Source organism: Haliotis rubra, unplaced genomic scaffold (genome assembly GCF_003918875.1).
Source record: "Haliotis rubra isolate DU_JTF1 unplaced genomic scaffold, ASM391887v1 Scf19, whole genome shotgun sequence".
NCBI lineage: Eukaryota > Metazoa > Mollusca > Gastropoda > Lepetellida > Haliotidae > Haliotis > Haliotis rubra.
Genome location: NW_025765891.1, coordinates 2,788,624 through 2,810,160, shown reverse-complemented (window position 1 = coordinate 2,810,160; position 21,537 = coordinate 2,788,624). Strand labels below are relative to the sequence as shown.

Here is a 21,537-nt window from a genome sequence, read left to right as displayed (position 1 = left end):
AGTGAACAGCAATAGTTCGACCTCAAATATATTTTTTTAAATAAAATAGAATAAACCTTATTTCTAGACATATCCCTTTCATCACGGTGAATATATGTGGTTGGACTTATGAATATTCATACCAGTGGATAGGGTTATTTCCTAAATGACAACATCCGCCTCCCTCCATGGGATGACTTCCGTCATGCGTACACGAGATCCATTCAGTAGTGACATGAGGCCATTACGCTGAGTGACAGTTTACACCTGTGTGCAGATGGAGAACAACACCGTGGTTTGGGAACATACAATTTGCATATATAAGACATGCTTGGGCAATAATGGCATCATTTTCTGGCATTTGAAAAATAACAAATAGCCGTTGTTTGTAGATTGTATACCCATTATAATCGTTCTTTTGTTAGAGGGACATTACACGAACACAATTTGCATGACACTCCTCCTGTTCTGTTTTGCATGAACATACAGAATAAGCAGTTTCACGTCTCTGCCGAAACTGATGCCTTTAGATTTATTAGGCAAAGTAGTTGAGAAATTAGAAAATCAGTGATGACACCAGGTGTTAGCGAAACGTGTCAGCGCGTCCTGCTCCGTCGGCGCCCACCTCTCACATAATTTGTATGGAGTCTTTGCCCGTTGACCAGTGATTCACTGCAGTACTAATGACATACACGACGGTCTGTACACAGTCGTGACCAAACAATCCAGTGATCAAAATGATCAAAACCGATGTTCAGGCACGTTTGGAAAATGACATATTGCTTGTACGTTTTTCAAACGCTCATTCACCTAGACACTTTGACTATAGCGTTACGTAAGAGATTGAGGTAGGCCCCTATAGCCAATACAGTGCCAGAAAGCTCAACATAAAGACAGGAATTTTCACATTCTCCTCCACTTATGCCACAGTAGAAATCTAGACTAACACGTAGTCTATGAACATATATAATTTTGATAGTAATAAATAAACCCATTTAAAATGTACGGAAATCTAGACTTGCTTCATTTAGGGCTTTAGCGTTGCTGGGAGGGCTAGGCAGCAAGGAAAATAATGTGGTTCAGGGACTGTGAGACAGATTAGGTAGGAATCGTACTGTGGACTTTTTCTTATGGTTATAATAATTACGCTTTCATTATTTTTATCCTCATGGAAAATGATAATTCAACATCAGAGAAAAGGTTCTTCATTGAGTCATAGGACCATCCAACGCTCCGCTCCCGCTTAGAACTCGATAGATTGAAAAGTACCCCAAAGCTTACACGATTAATACAATATGCTAGGTGAAATCAGTTTACATTTCATTAACATATATTGAACGTTTCCGTGTTTTTGCTTTGGGTCCAAACCAATCAATTTGATATGAAGGAAGGAACTAAAGTGAACCCGAGTTAGCAGAGGAGTAAAGTTAAAGCAAATGGAACTCTCCTGGAATACTGTCTGCGACAGCCACTCAGCGTGCTCCCTGCATTCCCGTATGATAAAACTGCATGGAACAGATAGCATCTTGAGGGTTTCCAGGGGGTGATTTGGTTGTCAACATAGGGTCGAAAAAAGGCATAATACCATTTCCAGCTCATTTCAGACCCTCCCTGAACCACACGGAGATATCATCTATGCTACATATGTACATGCTGCTCAATGTAAACTACACGACAAACCCTTTCAATATTCAGAAGAAATTCCGCAAAAATATGAGCTGATTGTATGACTGCGATGTTATCACATGCAAGTGTTTATGAATCACAATTCATCGCTGATGATACTAAGTGTTGGCGAGAAGATCAGTGTGTCCTGCTACCAGCGGTACCCGGCAGCAACACATGCAAAGGCAAGGATAATATGAGGTTATAATAAAGTTTAAAAGCACATGGATATGTTAAGTCAACAGCAAGAGAGCAGCATGACTGACTGACTGACTGACTCACTGACTCACTCACTCGCTGGAATGGTCAGTGACTTGGCTGATCTGCAGTTCTGGATTGTCGCCCTTTAGAGACTGATCCGTTTGACTAAAATATGGTGTGATGCAGCTGGACGATGGCTACCAGCGCCGTAAAACAACACTCGATCATTGAGCAAACGTTCCATGCAGAAACAGTGACAATATTCTATAAACTATAGTCCGTTTGACTTCATTTGAGACCGATGAATTGCTCACTAACACAAAAACTAATAAATGCCAGGTGTGCGAGTTGTACGTGTGAAGTTGATATTTCACTGCACACGCTTGTTGATTACCTGGCTGTTCTACCAGCAAGTGGTCCTCCCTCGTAAGAAACAGCTAAAAGTGACAACAAAATAATGATCGTTTGTAAAACAACTTTTTTATTCGGGTGTCCAAAATTATGAGACAAATCATCAGAGTTGGTCTGTCGATTTCATGTGACTGTGCAAAGTTTGATTTTGTTGCATTTATTAGATTTTGTGTTAGTGAGCAATTCATCGGTCTCAAATAAAGTCAAACGGACTATACATAAACAAGATGTATAATGAATCATATATATATATGAGTATCAAAACATATAATAATACAAATGTGTATAATAATGGCCATTAAATGGCCCTGTTGTCATCGGAATTATATTTGCATATGAACTACCAAATTCAATGAAAGTTACTAAAATTAATCCTTTAATCTTCATTAATATATTTGTTTCGGAAAAAAACCGTGTCACATGACACATCCAGCACTTAAAAGAAATTATACCATGACATATTAACCATAGAGATATGAAAGAATCCGATTTCATTGAACTTCTTTGTATTTTCATGAAAATTTAGTTATTCAAAAAAGACCAACAGACGTAAATCACCTTTAATGCTGAAATATGTGCACAAAAATCTACACAATTTGCTGGATTTCACGGAATTATTGTCAAGCCATGTGTCGAGGTATGGAAGTTCGACATAAGAGGGACGCCCCTGCACGCAACATCCCCATTTATTGCACCTCCAGCTACTCGACTTCACCCCCGACGGCACACATGCACATTCTGGCATAATTCAATTCTGACCACAGACGGCAAAGGTCTTAAAAAACCCATGAAAATTTACGTTATAGTTTCAACGTGAAAAAAATGGTAACATTCGTGGGATATAAACGCACGTCTGCAGTGTGAGTTGGGTTAAAATGTTTATCCCTATCTGGTGAATTTATTTAGAAATTATACGCAAACGAGATAAACTGTCGGGAGTTTCCGCTTATGATTGTATCTTCCATGCCTCTCCTTCTCCGAGTCAGTTATCACTGGCGGAATCATATAGCTTGGGTATGGGTAATCAGCTCCCCCGCTACCAGCGCCTCCCCCTCTCCCTCCACGTAACAGCGTCCCGATCTGGTTTTTATTACATGAGGAATAGAAAGATAAAAGAAAGGATGGAGTGAATAAACTTTCTTATCTTTTCAATTTGTCTACTCATATTTTGACACACCAGGAAATGTTTTCTATCGCTGCAGATTCCTGTGTGAAGTGGTTGAAGTATATAGTTAAGATATACGTTGTGAATTACCTCTCGTAACCACTAATAGAGTCATCCTGCTTAAAAGAGACTTGAAACCGGAAGCGTGTTTGATTTGAACTAAAATTTGAAATTCGTTAATTTCACAGCGAACAGTTCGAACTTATTTGTTTAAACTTATCGTATGTTTGAGGCATTTTGATAAATTCACGTCATGAGAGTCAGTTATACAGGCGTAGAGGTGGAAATTGAGTTATTTTCTTTTTAAATAATTTGTGTCAGTCTGTATACCCACGCGCTAACTTTGACCAATCAAAAGAGTAGTCTATTTTTTTACCATGTTGTTCATACCATGTTTTCGTCATATCCGTATATCCGCTTCGTGCTTTTTGAATTATGCATGCGACACATCCGCTATCGCCTACCCTTCCCCAGACAACGTTTTGTGTCTGTCAATATTATTTACGCTGCAGTCATGTCCAAACTACACATTCCAGATGTGTCCTAGCACCTAATGTCAACGATAATGATTCTAAAATGAAAGTTGGGCCTCGACATATAAAAAATATAAATATTTCAAATGACCCTTACTTGAATTCAAAGTAGGAACTGGGATAGGCTAGAACCTTTTTAAGCCAAAGAGATCGCATACATAAAAAATGAGAAAAACTTTCAGAGATTTGTCTGATCATTTGAGCACCTGCATGTTCTGGATCTATAACAAAGGTAGTTTTAGTGATAATCGAAAATGTGTGAAAAATGTTTATTTAGGATGTTTCAGGAGGCATTCTTGTGTACATTGAACTCAAAAAGTCTTTAACCTTTATTGATTTCGAGATGTTGACTAACAGTTGACTTCTTCCACCCGTTACTTACCCATGTACCCGTGAAGATCTGGGTAAGAATATATTTTCAGTTACCCATGCTTGTCGTAAGAGATGACTAACGGGATCTGGTGGTCAGGCTCACTAACTTGGTTGACAGATGTTACCGTATCCCAGTTGAGTAGATCGATGTTCATGTTGTTGATCACTGGATTGTCTGGTCCAGACTCGATTACTTACAGACCGCCGCCATATAACTTGAATATTGCTGAGTGCGGAGTAAAAACTCAACTCACTTACCATTGTTGTTTATATACGACGGTACGTGGCGAGACCGCCGTCACTATGGCTACTGGTATCATTGGCACCACATTTGGTTTTGATCATGTCAAAAGTTCAAGGTATTTTTGTTTTTCTTATCATAGTTATTCATTCATTCTTTTTATTTACGATATCCACCACATTCGTTTCATAGATCTTGTAATATGATGTCACGTTTCCTGTTGGTACAATTTGAATCACAGTTGTCTGTTTTGTTTCAGAAGTCCAAAGTTTATTTCATACACCGTCGTTAGTTTTCGTGTACGACCATGTTGTAAAAAACGACCTCACGATGCCTGTTGGTATCATTCGCCACATCCATGCTTGATCATGTCGAACGTTCAAGTTAATTTGCGAACGTCATCTTTCTTTGGTCATTCTATCTATGTCCGACTGTACATGCCTGTTTGTATCGTGTGCACGTTCTTGATCATTTCGTTCACCTTCGTTCCTTATGCATTCTTATTTGATACGACTACATGTGTGAGAGACCGACGTCTTGATGCCGTTGGTATCATCCGTATCGCTCAGCAGCGTAACAGCGATGACGTCACACACCCGATAATACAAGGCATGGTCCATACTGTAGGTGATGTTGTCTGTCTCACAGTCTCTGAACCTCATTATTTTCCCTACTGCCTATAGCCCTCCTAGACTAACAACTAGTCTCTGTAGTCTCAGAAATGAACATATTTTACAGAAAAACCCAGTTCATAATAAAAAAAATAAGATATAATGAAAAGGAGACCTGAGACTTTCTTCATTTTCAGAAACTGTGGAAATCTAGACTTCGTTGCATAATCTAGACTTGCAAAGGCTTTCTTGGATACGTTCATTTCAGAGTCTGGATGACAGGCTATAGCCCTCCCTGCAGTGCTGAAGTATTAAATGAAGCAAGTTAGATGTCCCTGGTGCTGCTTTTCAATTTAAATGGATATTTGTTACTATCAATATTACATATATTCTGAGACTTCAATATTACATATATTCAGAGACTAAGCGTCAGTCTCTGAGTTCAACTCTGCTATATGGCGCCGGTCTGTCAAAGAAGCCAGGCACTACAGGGGTTGACAGTATGGACATCAATTTACGCAACTGGGATACGAGGACATGCATCAACCACGTCAGCGAGCCTGACTACCCTATCCCGGTAGACACCTCATACGACAAGCATGGGTTGCTGAAGATCAGTTCTAACCTGGATCTTGAGGAAGCGGAAGTATATACTGGACTCTCTCTTTCGCGTGTTCTATTGTCTGGTGTTTGAACATTAATAATTTTGAGAGTTGGACGTTGTAAATGAAATTGATGCTTGCATTTTCTAGAGCACTGAGACTCGTCATCTTAACACGATGCTTTCTGTGCCTCTGTTCTTGGGTGTACGTGTTGGTTGCGGTCTATGGTCTCTGGTTGTGTGGACGTTGTCTTTGTACATCACTGTTGCAATCAGTTTGACCGCACTTCACCCCTTGTTTCTTCATAACATTCCCGACGACATCAATCTTGACCACCATTGCTTCTGTTTTCCCTTACAAACTTCTTATTATATGATCGCTTCCTTTTTGTTCAATGGATAATTTGCAACATTTGTTGACATTTAATAAAACTACAAACCCGATGGATCTGTTATAGCATATCAATTATGTATTGGCATTCTGATCAGATCCAAGTGGAACGCCAATCTTTGTACGTCTTTCATGGAGAATAAATTGAACCTCCTTGTACAACACCAGCAGATCCAAGTTGCTGCATTGCGCACTCTGTTTTTTTCTCTCTCTCTCTCCAGGTGATGTGATCTGGCACTTGTGTATATACGTCATCTTTAACGCACGTTGTCCTGGTTGTAACTGAGGCTGGTGCAATGTTTCTGATCTTTTTATCCAAATCGTTTTGTCTCCTCTTTGTTTCGTGACAGTTTTTATCCTTTTCACATTAAAGATAAACACCGGACCAACCCCAAACATGTTTATTAATTTCACGTTTCCAACATTAAGTGTAAACATGATATACACACATCTTCTGTAAGGCAACACTGCCTTATGTTTTAAATCAAGGATTCCTGTGGTCATTCTCCATTACTTTCTACTCTCGAGTGACCGACATTGTTTACATAATGTACATACAGTGTATGATGTTGACATACTAAAGCGCCAGGCACACCCAGGGCTTAGAAAAAGCTATAACGGTGAACAGTCAATTGAACACCTTCTGAAGACGCTCAGCATCAGTCGGTGTGTCTTGCAATGTTCAATATTTCACAAATAACGTCTGTGGGTATTGTGACGCTTTTGTAGGATTTGTGCTGAACTTTAAAGTTAGGCCAAACTGAATCTATGGTATTGTATCATGAACATGATCCAATAAGGTCCTCTGTTTTCCAGATCCTAGAGAATATACCAAATAATATTCCTACTCAAGTCAAGACTGATTTGGAAAGTCTAGATTGCCCCAGATTTGAGAGTACAACATTCATATATTTCTTTCAAATCAATATGATTCTAAACCTTTGGGTAAAATACAGTATACACTTGAGAAACGTTACAAGACTGAAACCAGTCGCTAAAACATTAAACTTAAAGTCCCACATGAAACATATGACAAATACATCAAGTTGTTTGTTTCAACTGTTAACCACCACCAAGCAAACTTTCTTTTGCACGACAATTAATGTGGGTTTATGTGGTTCAATTGATGCCAATGTTCCAATCACAGCCAGTACTCCAGTCACGCTGCACACCTGCGTTCGACTCCCTGGATACCATATCTTCTTGACTTGCCCAAGCCGACACTGAACCACTGACTTCCTAACCAATATAACTTTAAAATATTATATCTCTAATGATTCAAACTAAAACGCTTATTAAAAGCAACAATATTTTCAGACATACAAACAAATCATATCAGTCATAATGATGGCGCGTCACAGTATGAAGGAGCGGATCGATGCTCTCCTGCCAGCCACTGGTCTGCCTGTATCAGTCCCGATTAAATACAGACTACTGTGGTATAACTGGATATATACCTGGAGACTATGGGATATAGCTGAATAAGCGTAAAAGTAGTACATGTATATTTACTGAAAAAGGGTGGAACAACGGATTATATCATCTGGCGGGCTGGTGGGTATGGCAGCATACTGCCTTACAATTGTAGGTGTTATTTCACATTATCTGGTATCATACATACACTACATAGATGGTACTCTACAACAACTACAATTAACAACAGCAACTATGCTCATCCTCCTAATATAGAGTTACACAGAGAAAGCAAGCTGACCCCATGGTGCACAAACAAAGAGATAGAATTACTAGACACAGGTAGTATTATGTTATCATTAGTAATTACAGAGATAAAACCAGGCCAGGCCATACCTGCTGGTGATTCCTTAAATTTGAGGTAATTAGTGTGTTTATATACAGAAGGCCAGCCAGACCCGGCACACAAACGAGACAGAATCCGCCCGATAAACAAAGGGCTAAAGAAAGCTCCGTGCACCATGCCCAACTGTGGGGAGTTTTCTCCTTTGACGTCACGCAATCCAGGGATTGTCTCAAGCACACTTTCACAATTTACCTGTTGTTTTAGTTGTATATTTTCTACCAGGAAAAGAGTACAAAAACGTGATAATATAAACGATAAGGGCGAACAAAATAAATAAAGGGGAATCGAAAGATTCAAAGTTTTAAGAAAACAAATTAACACGGCTGACTTTTGAGATGATCTTTTATCGTGTCAGGAACAATGAGTTTACACAAGGTAGAGCTGACACTACAGTACTGGCGTGTCTACCTTGGTGCTATCTGGTGCCACGGGTTCCTGATAAATAATGGTAAGTCTGCATAGATCAGACGTTACGGCCACTCCTGTACTGGTATACTGCTTCTGTGTCAGGATACCTACATTCCTGATACTAGCTTTTTTATTTAATAGCTCATTAGCACCTTTTATGAGAAGACGTACCTGGAGAATCCAAATGGTCGTCGTCGTTGATGTTTTGCCGGCATGATACTGGGGAACCCCGGCCTTACAAGAAACGGTCCCCATGTTTAGGGAGCAAACACGTTGCAGAGTCTGTGAATGTTATTGTACGCCAAAGTCTGCAGTATTCTAGCTATGTGATGGGGCAATGCAAATATTCTGGGTCATGCAAGCCTGTGATTGACAGCATGAGCAACGACCAACGCTGTCTTCAAATTGTGTCACGTGATCAGCCAGGGGACACTTTGCAGCCATCCACCATATTCAGATCATCCGTGAGAAAACCGACTTGTGTTTTACTGACTGAACAAGAAATATTTTACTCAAGCATTAGTTATGATATTTCCCAATGACCCAGACATGTCCTTTCTGTGTCTAACCTCAAAAAGAAAGAAATAATTTGTCCCAAGAAAATCAGACAGGACAAAGAAAACCTGGCAATTTTCCAAACAACTTGGGCTAAGAAACAAAACCTCTTAGGGCACACATACGCAGTAACAGTATTAAAGTAACAAAGATCCTTATATCTTTAAATTATGATGCTGAATATATTGCATTAGGTCTGTCTGAAAGTTGGACTAGGTTCACCTGGAAGTTGAATTCGGTTTGTCTGAATGTTGAATCAGTTCTGAATGTTAACCTGAGTTCACCTGGATCGACCAGGCAACTGTCTGAATTTGATTCCTTGGTCTTTCTAAATGTTAGACTGGGTAAATCTGAATGTTGAATTAGGTGAAACTGTCTGAATGTCACTGTGGGTTTGTCTGAATGTTGTATCAAGTAATTATCTGAAAGTCTGAATGAATGGGTTGTCTAAATCTAAATGTTGTATCAGCCGACTGTCTGAAAATGGGAACCATGTTACAAGATAGTAAACTTCCCTGAAAATGTTCCTCAGAGGTATCACACACATGCAATGGAAGCCATCTCACGTTTCCCTTCTTTCTGCAGACATCTCAATAAAGACAGAATAAAGTCTCATGCCTGATACTGTATCAAGGTAATTGGCCGTTCCTCCAGGAGATCTGGCTACGATCAGCTAGCTACTGTTCCATGCAGTTTGTAATTACAAGACTAAATCCAGCCCCGTGGGTCAACAGAGCTCCAAGGTGCGTACGCCAAACACACCAAATCAAACACACACGTGCCGGAATGTTCATGTTCATCGTGAAGTATATCGCTCAAAACAAGTTAAGGAACACCTGATTCTTTCATATTACCCAAGTTAATCTGTCATGCCATTACACAGCAAATGACAGAAGACAACCAGAGACACAGAAATACGAGTGTGTATTTGTACAGCAAGGAAGGTGTTGAAATTTCATTCCATGAAGAACCAAACTGGTAAAGTTTTGTACATAGTGTACTGAGGCGGTCACACAGTAAAGGGAAGATAACTCTTATGGATGGCTAAAACCTAAATTTCAAATGAGCAATGGGGAAAATAGCACTGACCTCCAAAATTCAAATGACACAAACAGAAACACATTTTTGTTGCATTATTGTCATTGCATGATGAAACTAAAAACAGGGAAAGTCCACAGTTTGTTGTAGACATTGCTCCATAATGATTGTCTTCAGGTTATACAGTAACAGTATATTACTTCTTCATACTTGACACTATTTGGTGTACAAGAACTGTGAACAGTGTCTCAGCAATGAAATATTAATCTGATTACATTAATTCATTTTTCATTATTCATTTGGGCAAGGTATGAAGAGTTAAATATTTTTCTGTAATTGCATCATAACTGTATGGGTTCTGATTGGCTGAATGGCATTTCCTGTTATTTGCAAGTCAGAAACAAAATGGAAGCAGCACAAACCACAAACTAAATTTCTATTCAAATAGAATTCAGGATAGACTTTCTGTTTGTTCCAAATTCTGGGAGGTCAAATGATGAAATATATTGACACATTTCTAATTTGATTATCATTTTTCCTCAAAATATTAAGTAAACATTTTAATTATTACTTCAAATTATTTATTTATATCGATGACACAGTAATTTGTTTTAAATATTTCTACCTTACGCTGACGAAAAGAATGAAAAATGAATTTCTCTTTCACCTTCCATTTTTTTCAAATCAGCATGTTCCAAACAAAGTTTAGAAAACTAACCCTCTCATCACACCAAATTCACTCTCACCTTGTCATGGGGGTTGCCATGCTTTAACAGTTTCGGAGCTGCAAAAAGTTCCAGAGGTACCCTGCACAGAACAGGAGATATGTTTTACTGGTGATGCCTGCGGCGATGACACTGATAAATGGTACATCTTCGTATGTATCATCTGCTTCCTAACACCAACAGTTGTCATCCAATCAACTTCTCACACTTTCTTTGCCTTTTTCTTCCCTTGTAACCAGCTATGATGTGTGTGGGCACTGTAAGACTTTACCAGTCCGACTCATCCATTGCAAACTGCATCTATTCCAATTACATATTTTTGTTCCCCTGATGATTTATAAACATATCCTTGACATACCATTTATCAACATGTCACAAAACAACAAACTTTGAAGGTCAGCTTACTGGCACCAATACAAAGATATATTTATTAACATAATATATGGAAATGTTTATTCACTGTCATAGTTGTGGTCAGTCATATGGTTGTATATATTCTACTCAAAACAAATCCAAGACCAACCATAGCAGGAAGGTTCCACAATAGATTAAATATTCTTGTATAAAGAGACTGGATATTCTTTAACTTATTTTGAGTGGGGTAGGTAGAAAGCCATCTTAGTGCTATGGTTACAGTATTACCATGTTAAAGTAAGGAAGTTCAGATCATATTAGAGCTAAGAGCTTGTTTGGATATACTACTTAAAAGAAGTTAAATGAGTGAGTATGGTTTTACACCGCTTCTAGCAATATTCCAGCAATATCATGGTGGGGACACAAGAAATGGGCTTCAAACATTGTACCCATGGGGGGAATCGAACCAGGTCTTCAGTGTGACGAGCGAACGCTTTAACCACTAGGCTACCCTACTGCCCCTAAAAGTAGTCAAAGGACACCCACAATTGGAAGCTGTGTGTTGCATTACCCATCAGCCAACAGATACAGTTCTATATATAGAATCAGGTGTTCTTAACTTCAGTTGAATAGTATACATACAAACTGATCCTAACACTACCACTTCCAAGTTTATCATGCAGTATGGGAGTTATGATCATGTTAGCTCTAACATCTGTTTGTGAAACTTGGTCCAGGTCCTTGTACGAAAAAGAGTTAAGAAATTAACAGTACACATGAAAACCACAAAGGTATATCACTAATCAGTGGAAAATATTTGGGTATTTACAAAGTTCATTTTGTCGAACCTGTCTTGTTTGACATCTTCTTCTAGCTGTAATTGAGGCAGAAACCATCTTGGCATGGTATTAGCTCAGGGATCATGTCAGATTGAGCCTGTTGTGGCCATCATCCTCCCACACATTTACCTGAGGGAGGACTGGGGAAGGGGGAGGAGGGGTAATTAAGGCCAGGTAAGGAGGGGGCAAAGGGTGATCAAGTGGGGTTTTACCCGTGGAACATGCTGGGATTCCAGGTTTGAATAGGCCTGCAGCAGCCTATGGTGGGTGTAAATGTTGGTTTGTTGTATTGGGTGAGTGAGTTAATATTTAACGTCACATCGGCAATATCGCAGCCATATCGTGACGACTTGTATTGGGTGATCAGGCTTGGTGACTTAGTGAATACACATCGGCATATTGTGGATTGTTGCATGTACTATCAATCACTTGATTGTCTAGTCCAGATACCTTTATCTACAGGCCATTGTGACATTGCTGTCATATTGCTGAAAACAGTGTAAAACCAAAATCTCCTGCAGAACCTACCTGGATGTCTTCTGAGTTTGATTCTGATCCTGGTGCAGGCACACCACAGCTGATATACTGGTGGCTGTGAAGAGTACAGAGGTATGGTAGTGTATCACACTATCATGATACTATGGTACATAGATACACAACTACCAGTATGGTGCATTAACTCAGATATTATATTATAGATACATAAATATTCTTGTATCATCATGATACACATCTGCCTGAACGGTACATTAACTAAGATATTATATTAATGGTACATAAATATTCTTGTATCATCATGATACACATCTGCCTGAACGGTACATTAACTAAAATATTATATCAATGGTACATAAATATTCCTGTGTCATGACACACTACACATGCTAGTATGGTAAAATGATCTTGGACAATGTCATACTTACAGTACCTAAACATTCTTGACACTGTTAAAATTCTTTTCTGTTACCTTCAAATATTGATGACCACCCATTCCATATTGGAACATGAATCGTATCAGTTATTTCAATATCTTTATGGTCAAGCCATAAATGTGAAAATGATTTCTACGTTATGTACTCAAATACCCTCCCGCAGCTCTTATTGGCAGTGATCTCACAGTCAGTACTTAAATCTGCTGAAATGAAATGTAACTAATTAATGCCCACCTCTACAGGGCCCCCGATGGAAGTGCATGCATGAAGTGTAGTGGGACTGGATAACCTGAAGATTTCTTCATGGCTTAGTAACCATGCACTCTGTGGTCAGCACTGGCGGACATCACCAGATGGTGGGGAGGAATCGGCTCATCTATACTTACTGGGGAGTCAGATCATCACAACATATCTCGGAATTTCTGTGGACGGAATGGCAAAAACATCAAATTGTTAGTAAAATATTAGTGAAATATTGGACTTGATAAAATATGATTGGATATTGAGTCACAGTCTTAGTCAAGCAAACCTGTGGTTGATACCATGAGCAACAGGTAACTTTGTAGGGGTAGGTGAAACACGTCAGAGAGGTCACATTGTGAGTGAGTGAGTTTAGGTTTACGCCCCACTCAGCAATATTCCAGCTATGTGTAAATAATTGTGTCTGGACCAGACAATCCAATGATTAACAGCATGAGCATCGATCTATGCACTTGGGATATGATGACATGTGTCAGCCAAGTCAGCGAGTCTGTCTACCCGATCCCGTTAGTCACCTCTTACGACAAGCATGGGTTACTGAAGACCAGGTCTAACCTGGATCATCACGGATAAGTGACATTGTGAGGACACGATAGACTCTAACACCCAGCATTGGGCATTGGGGACATATTGTCTCCTGGAATACCATAGTATGAGGGATAGAGAGCTTTTACAGAGAAAGGTGGCTATGTTTCATATCTTTAAGATGTAGGTTTTACACAGAACCCAGGATACCCCACCAGCACCATAACATGGACAAGCATTGAAGTTTGCTGCTGGTTTGCTTTATTTTAATTTTGTTTTATTAGCTGGTCAGCTCATTACATGATGAAACAATAAGAAAATAAAACTCTCATAAACGATAAAATTTCTTAAATATTTTACAAATAATACTTGATAAAATGTATTGTATATTATAGTGGAAACCAAAAATGGTAAATTTATTCTAAATATTGTTTCATTTCATGATGCCAGCATGTTTATCTGAGATGTAAAGGTTTACCCAACAAGATTAAAACAATTCCATCACAAACCAGGCTACTCGGCTGAGGTAACACAGCATGTCACACACAACATGCCCATGTTTGAATGACCTAGACATATGGGTATTTTTAATCAAGAATTAAATTGGTTTTAAATCTTAACAAACAGAGATCTCGCCACAAATTTGGGATGAGTCATAAGCAGAGATTACACTGGAGTCAAACCCAGCCATTTAACAATCCCATTTGTACACAACGTACAGCAAAGGCTCTTGATAGTGTCAGACTGCTGGATTTATACAAACAGTGAGTACCGTAATCATCCCAATAACTGAGGTAGTCACTGGACACACTGTGTGAAGTGTGTACAGACAGTCATGGCACTGGAAACCAGAAAGGAGATTCCAACATTGTACCTTGTTAGAACTGAGCTCGGGCCTGTAGTGTGATGGGAGAACACTTTACCCACTGAGCTACCAACACCACCCTGTACACCTGTCAAGTGAGATGCACAATCAACCACCCTTTTAAACATCCTATCAAAACAGGTGCAAGGCTGTAACCATGGAAACAATCAAAACTTGTCCTTTTTGAGGGAAGTTAATTTCCTAAAAACAAACCATAGAATTAAAGTGAAAATAGACACAAAAACTGTTCAAAATATGCAAAATTTGTGAGTATAACAAGTACATTTGCCAATTAATCTTATTTCCACTTTTGAAACATTTAGCCAGTGGCAGTCTGCTAACAAGAACAGTCATGACTGCTGTTTTACCTGACACATATTTTGAAGTTTTATACATTTGTCCATAATGAGCCTTTGTATGGTTTGAATCTCGGTCTCTGTGTTGGCCCTGTTCATGATCCTTGGTTTGCCTGCACCACGGGCTCATGGGTTTCACTCAAGCTGTAAATGTCTGAGACTAGACTGTCTCACAGTCACTCGACTGCATTATCTCCTACTGCCCAGCCCTTCCTACAATGCTAAAGCCTGAAATGAAGCAAGTTTAGATTTCCTCAGGTTCAGGTTCTGAGTCTCCGTTCTCACAGGGGCTCCTTTTCAATTTAAATGTTATTTGTTATTATAAAACTTATATATATTCAGAGACTAAGGGTTAGTCTAGTCTAAGTCTTTGTGCTTTCTTCCTACTTCAAGTTGACACGCTGTGGTATTTACAGTTAAAAACAACCTAAATCCCAAATGACTCACTCACTCACTCATTATCTGAGTGAGTTTGATTTTATGCTGCTTTTAGCAATATTCCAGCAACATCACCAGAAATGGGCTTCACACATTTTACCCATAGGGGGAATCAAACCCGGGTCTTCAGCATGATGAGCAAATGCTTTAACCATTAGTCAATTCTTATATACTCGGCCAGAATATTTCCTTTCCATTACAACATCTGGAGTATAGTTCACATTTATTTTAAAGTTTAAGTCACAGATCTGACTCTGATATATGCATTAACCTGACAAAATGACATATTCAAACACTGTGATTAATCTCAACCTTTGATATAAGCATTGCAGAAATATCATTTAAACAAACAAAACCTTTATGAAGGTATTTAATCCATTTTGTTGAAACACATCAGTTTGATCACTGTTTACAGTTCTGGTAATTCATTTCTACATATTTTAGTCTTATTTAGAAATGAGAGAGAAACAATCTGAACTGAATTTTCAGGAGTGACCCAGATTTTAAGCAGTAAGGTATTACAAGCCTAGACAATATTGTGTGTTTTTTCCAACACCGCTTGAAAGTCAACCTCACAACCATCAGCCTGTGCTATCTGATTTAAATTCAGCTGACACTATACTCAGCCAGCAATGAAAATACCTCCCATCATCATTAACGGAGCGTAGCATTTTTTCAGATAGGAAACTTTGAGAAACCGTTAAATATGTGGTATGATGGTGAGAATGAATAGACATAAACCTCAACATGCAAATTTAGGTGCTCTTTCTTCTGAAGTAACCGTTAGGGTCACATACCAGGGTGTCAAGTTACCGCAGACACTTGCTGAGACTGGGTAGGTCTTGATAACATTTGGCGATAATAATACCCTTCTTTTGTCTGCGTATAAATAAATGTACCCGTTTCTAGGGCACTGTTTTCATGACAACCAAACAAGATGAGAACCGAAGAAAATAATTGCGAGTGAATATCCTTTGTCTGGATCCATCCACTGTGACATCGTGGATGTTGCACCAACTTCTCCATTTCAAGTTCAGCTTAGGTAAATTGAAATATAGATTGATGTGATTTGGAATATTGCTGTAGATATATCCTCGTGTGTTAGGGAATAAAGGCCATCGATGTAACTCAACACTCGCAAGCCATAGATGGACAATTCAGAGCCAGGCAACATATATATATATACTCACGTGGATGAGTTAGACTAACACTTAGTCCCTGAACAAATATAATTTGGATGACAACAAATAAACCCATTTAAATTGAAAAGGAGCCCCTATGAGTTGGTGGATTAACCTGGGAAACTCTAGACTTGCTCCATTTAGGGCTTTAGCATTGCAGGGAGAACTCGGCAGTAGAGAAAATAGACTGTGGGACAAACTAGTGGATGAGTGGGTATGGTTTTATGTCTTTTTGTGACAATATTCAAACAATATAATGGCACTACAAAAAGGTTTCAAACATTCAGCACCCGTGAAGATCCGGGGTAGAATAGGTCTTCAGCAACCCATGCTTTTCCACAAAGGCGGACTATGCTTGTCGTAAGAGGCGACTAACGGGATCGGGTGGTCAGGCTCGCTGACTTGGTTGACACATGTCATCGGTTCCCAATTGTGCAGATCGATGTTCATGATGTTGATCACTGGATTGTCTGGTCCAGACTCGATTATTTACAGACCGCCACCATATAGCTGGAATATTGCTGAGTGCGGCGTAAAATTAACTCACTCACTCACTCAAACATTCAGAATCGAACCAGGACCTTTGGCAGTGGAGCAAACACTTAGACCACAAGGCCAACAAAGATTTGGCTACATGGGCGTGACAAACTTGTGCCACCATCGCATCATGGCGGGGACAGATAGAATGTCTCCCATATAATGATTGTAATGGGTATGACACCTGTGTGTAGTACCTCTCATGACTCAGTGTGTTGGTCCTCATTCCTCCTGTAGCGGGGTACAGGTCTTTATGACAGACAGGCACAATCACATTGGTGCGTGGGGGGTATGGGGTGGTGCCAACTCTTTCACTGCCTGGTATGAACCCCTTCAACATTGATGCTGGAATATTGATTATAATCAGCATAAAACCACTCACTCACTCAGCCACCCAAAACCAACCCACCCACTCACTCACTCACTCACTCACTCACTCACTCACTCAAACTTGGTGCTAACAAGGGTACATATGACCACCATCTGCATCTCACAGCCTGGCTCAGTGGAATGAATATATGCATGGTTCTATACCCAACTACACTGATTTCTTGTAACAACACGTTTTTTTAATTACAATCTTTTTTTTTAAAGGCTGGAGATGAAAAAGGGGAAAATAAGGCAAAAAAGGCGATCACATTTTTTGTTTTCTTGTTTTTTTAACACCAAGTGATACAGTGGAGACGATAAATTACAAACAAATTTAAGACCACCATCGTATCAAATTCAGTTCACTGCAAGGGCACGTAACTCTTGATTAATCACCACCATCAAGTTGGTTGAACAAGGTCTGATACTCTGCAGTATTTACAGAAACGATATTGTAATTATATTCTAAACCAACTCTTTAGGAAGACAACTTCAATCTAAAATCCTACAGTAATTACTTTTTTCACAAAAAAGGTTAGAATGTTTCCCCAAGTAGTTGTATCAACTATACGTTAACACAGACAGTCGTAGGCCTACAGCTAAGATCTGTGTTTGAAACCAGGGCTACACTAACCAAAGCAAACACGCAAGTACTTTGGGTGATGTTGGGCTGGGTATACATGTGAAAATGTATTTGTAATCCAAGTTGGAACAATGTTGTCTTTTTGTGTAATTTCACGTCTGCGATATAAACTCACGGGCGAAAGAAATGTCACCTCGCTTTTTTAACATGTCACAAAACAACAAACTCATATTTTGTAAATTTGATAATCATATTTGGAAAATTAATGGATTTACAACATTCTAAATGATGAAAGTGTGAACTACAGATATGAATAATCACTCAGTGTACGATAAAAGATAAAAAAAACACTTTTGGTGACGTTTCCTTCCCCTGTGAGTTTACATACAGTTGACGAATACCATTTCTCATCGTAAGCAACAAAATAGGACTTTGTACATGTTGAGTTGATGTATACTGATGTGTGTTTTACATGAAAGGACACCTACAAAAATCAACAAGAAACAATTTTGAAGCATAAAACAGCTGCCCTGCCTATCCCTGAGACAACAGCAACCCCCATGTATGGCAATTACAACAATAACAGTAATATATAACAGTAACAATCTGTCACAACATACAACCAACCATGGCCTCTGTTTTCTTGATAATTGTTTCATAACTTTTTCACAAGTCTACAATCTTTTGCTTTAAAATCTATATATAATGACACCACTTTACATGGAAACAAAAGTTGAGCCTTTAAAAGATTCAAACGGCTATTGTTCTTCAATGTGTCTTAAAAGGTAAGGTATAGGTAAGGATTTTGTATAAAACAGCTCAAAATCATGAATGTTGGAAATTGTTGTAGTAATGGGGTAAGCAGCAAGACAAATTAAATCCAATCACATCCATTTAGTTGCCTAATGACCATAATGGTTAATTTCCTAAATAACTTGAAAAATATAAGTTTACAAACACAATATAATTGTGTTTTCAGTCAGTAAGTCAGTTCTGTTCTTGTTACATTTATGTCTATTCCGACAAAGTACATAAGCAATTTAAGTTACTCAAAATAAACCATAAACATTAGAGCACCACCCTGATATATCATATAGGTAATAAAGAATAGACATATAGAATGGGCTTATGAACATGCTATGGCCCGAGAATAATTGATAAACAGGTCTCTTCAGAGAATAAATAAATTGGCTACATGACAATCTTTATCACTATCATAAATATGTTCCTTCACAATGACGGACTGAATGTCTCAAGGTACAGGTGTTGGCGAACACATGGACACAGCTGATTCCTCCGAGAAACTCCTGATGTAAAAGGTGGTCTGTGATGAAAACTAGATACACCTGCTGCCTACATAATATTCAATTAACTTTTCATAAACACAATATGCTCATGGCAACTTGTCAAGGATTATTATTTTTCTGTATATTCCAGGTGAGTCACTTAATCTGCATAATCCCTGCTTGGTGTTTGACAAGTCAGCGTAATGCTGGTGTTATGTACCGAGATGTATTCACGTGACGCCTCTGTGCATGACCCCTTCACTTGTGGGGAGGACATGATATGTTAATGGTAACACGCCGGATAAAGACATTCATTATATGTTTATTGTATGTGTTTTTATTAATAAAATATGGTCCAAACAAACCTTTGTTCCTATTTTCCTCAGTTTATTACGGCAGACATAACAGTCAACATGTGGGTCTATTGTTCACAACCTGTTTATGATCATGTTTTCCTGATAATAATATAGCATTTTAGACATGAAAACAATTGTTCTTAATAAATGGAACTTTTTTCTTTAGAAGATTTATCCTCATTTTGTCATGACATCACAATGCACAATAGCTGTGACATCACAATGATGACATCATTTTTTTTAAAGTTACAGCTATGGTTGAACCAGCAACTCCAGTAATACGCAGCTAAACACAGCAAGAGCCCCTGATGAAGGCTGAGTGACTGAAAGCTGGATTCTGTATACCAGTGTATATATTCCCAAAAGAGGATTTTCAAAGTTCTTGCTTAAATATTATACTATAATGATTACACTACTATTTTATTTAATATGGATAAAACAAATGTTATTCCCAAATCATTTATCATTGTTCCTGATAAAACTCTTTAATTAAGAACAAAATAAGTTTTTTCATTATTGTAAAAGTTATTTTCAATCAAAAGAGGTCTACATTTTAATTCTGAATTTTCCAAAAAGCACACAATAAGACTGTATATAATCTTTCTTTGTGGAGTAATAATTGATAAAAGTTAAATTTGTTACTTACTAAAAAATCAGTCACCCATGAAGGTCCATGTTAGAATATTGATCTTCAGTAACCCATGCTTGTCGTAGGAGGCTACTAATGGGCTCACTGACTTGGTTGACACATGTCATCGGTTCCCAATTGCGCAGATTGAGGCTAATGCTGTTGATCACTGGATTGTCTGGTCCAGACTCAATTATTTACAGACCGCTGCCATGTAGCTGGAATATTGCTAAGTGTGGCGTAAAACTCAACTCACTCACTCACTCAAAAATCAGTATTACACATATCACACTACTTCATTACATATGTACAATATCAAGGTGTTAAATTAAGACCTGGCATTAAACTATGATCTAATTCAACAAAGCTTTGAGTAAATCAAGTAGGTAAATATTTCCTAAACTGAAACAACCCCTTTAAGCCAAATCTCTTCTCATCTTGCTAATCCTGCCATGCTATCAAGTATGTATAACACCTACTAAGACCTAATGCCGTATCAAATCAAACCTACCTGAGATCTCTATATACTAACATAAGTAAAACATGGAGGGGGCTTGATCCCTCATAAGTGGGGGCTTATAGATAAACACTCCCAAAGTGTCAAATCTCCTAATCAGTAATAGCTCTCCTCAGTGTTGGAAGTGTTATCAAATACCTATGTATGTGCTTGACAACTGGAAGACTCTTATGTAAGTTTGAGTGGGGTGTGAATAGCACCTCTGATTTGTATATATACACTGATATCTATATTATTGTGGAGGAGAGATTAGACGGACAAGCTGTCAGTGCAGCTGATTTGGTTTAAAGGGATCAGTTTGTTTAGCAAAGGAACAACCATTTCTCCATTTTTAAAACATAATTTGAGAATGAACTATTTCTTTGAGAAAATACATATCAATTTGACACACGCTTTGCGAATTGTAGTTTATCTCAATATCAGATTTGTGGGAATAGATGAATCATAATTCAAATGTGTGACTTAAAGAACTTATTTATCTTAGCAGGGTTTCAGCCATGATTACAAACTAAGTGCCTATGGAAGGCAATTTGGGAAAAATTGTCAGTGAAATAAAAGTCACTTCTACAAAGCAAAAATGTTACAGAACTTAAACCAAGTTTGTAATTCCTGTTTGGAAAAGCTTACTTATATATCCTGCAGACATGGTGCTGGATATATTGGTCTTTCATCAGGTCTACATGAATCCCTGTCCTAGTAGTATTCTAACAGTAAATGAGCTGCCTGCAAAGAATGAAATTAGCTTCTGGTGAATCGTAATTAATCAAAGACAGATAAGTGAAGTCTTCAGCCATT

General features: G+C 38.4%; 1 protein-coding gene and 1 long non-coding RNA gene across 2 annotated transcripts in view; one reads left to right on the top strand and one right to left on the bottom strand.

Annotated features, from left to right (window-relative positions):
* Positions 1–11,408, top strand: part of LOC124274369 — a 30,979-nt gene extending 19,571 nt beyond the window's left edge. The window contains exon 3 of the long non-coding RNA XR_006897923.1: positions 7,048–11,408. This is a non-coding gene — a long non-coding RNA (uncharacterized LOC124274369). The remainder of the gene's footprint in view (positions 1–7,047) is intronic.
* LOC124274368 (fibroblast growth factor receptor 2-like) overlaps positions 1–13,262 on the bottom strand; it is a 60,395-nt gene extending 47,133 nt beyond the window's left edge. Inside the window, exons 1-2 of the mRNA XM_046709744.1 lie at positions 13,075–13,262; positions 12,437–12,500 (exon numbers count right to left, since the gene is read on the bottom strand). The gene's annotated coding sequence lies outside the window, so the exon portion shown is untranslated. The remainder of the gene's footprint in view (positions 1–12,436; positions 12,501–13,074) is intronic.
* Positions 13,263–21,537: the final 8,275 nt, after the last annotated feature.